The following is a 1,827-nucleotide window of genomic DNA, read 5'->3' as shown; positions in this document are numbered from 1 at the left end:
AAGAGGAATGTTCAAGCCACTCTATGATATTGGATACAAGGGGCCCTCCACATTTAGGAAAATGGGGCATGGATGATTATTATAATTATTATTATGTTTCAATAAATTGTTCTCCTCGATTTGTTTTGTTTTGAAAATGAGTCCAAAATGAATTATTCGTGAATATATAACTATCACATATAATAGAGCCATTCCATTTGAAATAATTTGCAAAATTTTCGACCTTTGCTTATGTCGAAGCTGCAATCACAGTCGCTATTATTTGGGCCTCAAAATCGCTCTCAATGAACGAGTGCATCTAGGTTGGGTAAAGTCTTTCGTATGTTAACAAGTAAATGTAACCATCAACATATACAACAATTAAAGCGTTGGGTGAGATTACTGGTCTCCACCTAATTCGGGTTGACGTTTGTTCTGTTACTATTGTGTACACACTTAAACGAAAAATACGAGTGATCAAAGAAGAGGGAGAGGATCTAATGAATGATTAATGCAATTACAAGAAAAAAATTCGTCAAAATTTTGACTTATACTACGTGAAAAACAACTCAAAATATGTCATTTATTGCCATCGAGTGGTTTTGTGTCCCTCGTCAATAGTTGTGGATTCAAGGGCACAAGAAGAGGGACACCATTTTGCTATTCAAACGATAGCAAGAAATACTGTCGTACAATAGTGGATTAGGGTATGAAATGAGTAAAAGTCAGGATAAAAGGTCTTGATCTCAGTAGAGATGAAACATTACTAGCCATATTTGTTCATGAATTATTCTTAACTTATTTAAATAACTAAATTGTAATTATAAGACTAAAAATTATTAATTGTTAATTTTGTTTTTTTATATCAAAATTTTGAATGAGAAGTACAAATTAGAGAAACTTTCAAACGATGAAATCAATATAGAAATAAAACTTCATTTATCCACGTCTTAGAAATTTAAGCCTAAGCATACTGGCCTAAATATAGGCCACACCCAACAAAAATCAAAATACAAATGTTTACAAGGCCACATTATGTTATCTAATTCATTGCTACTAGTCCAAATCACAAATTGGTACAAATTGAACCAATTCATGGTACGATTTGTATTGGATTCGTAAAATCAAGTGAACCACGAATCCACCAAATTTTGGTTGGATTTGACGTGCCAAAGCATTAAGTTCGGTGAATCCAACAATTTGGTTCGATGAACCAAATAATTTTTTAATTGTTTGGTGAATCAAATCAATTTATTATATATTTTTTTATTATTCATAATTTGAATTATTTTATTAATTTATTTTTATTTAACTTATAATTTTTTTAACATTATAATTGTACTCATAATTTTGTATACTTGAACTATATATTTGTCTAAGTGAACTGATGCAAGAAATCAAAACGAACTAAGAAACAAATTATCTTTCGCCTACCCCTACGAATTATGAACCTGAATTTTAATAGAGTGAACCGACGAACCAGGTACCATTATAATATAGTAGTGTTCTATACTATAATATTTATATATAGAATAAATGAACTTGTATCGACAGTTGCTGGAATAGCTCAGTTGGCTAGAGCGTGTGGCTGTTAACCACAAGGTCGAAGGTTCAAGCCCTTCTTCTAGCGTTAAGTTTATCTATTTTGGGCTAAATCTTTTTCTTTTTGGCTGAATTTTTTCCTCTTTAATATTATTTCTGTCATTAGTATAGCCGTTGGAGTAGCTCAGGTTGATGTTTAAAGCCTTTGTTTTAAGTGTTAAATTGCATTTATTTATTTTTTCATTATTTCCTGAAAAATGTGATATAGTAATTCTTTATTACCCCTTGATATTATTACTATGGGAC

General features: G+C 30.8%; 1 non-coding gene across 1 annotated transcript; it reads left to right on the top strand.

The window, feature by feature from the left end:
* Positions 1 to 1,535: 1,535 nt before the first annotated feature.
* Positions 1,536 to 1,609, top strand: TRNAN-GUU (transfer RNA asparagine (anticodon GUU)). Its single transcript has one exon. It is a non-coding gene; the product is annotated as a tRNA-Asn (tRNA).
* Positions 1,610 to 1,827: the final 218 nt, after the last annotated feature.

The sequence above is a fragment of the Akebia trifoliata genome, chromosome 15 (assembly GCF_017979445.1).
Source record: "Akebia trifoliata isolate Shusen 1 chromosome 15, ASM1797944v1, whole genome shotgun sequence".
NCBI lineage: Eukaryota > Viridiplantae > Streptophyta > Magnoliopsida > Ranunculales > Lardizabalaceae > Akebia > Akebia trifoliata.
Note: the sequence above shows the minus strand (reverse complement) of the source record. Positions and strands in the feature narration are given on the sequence as shown.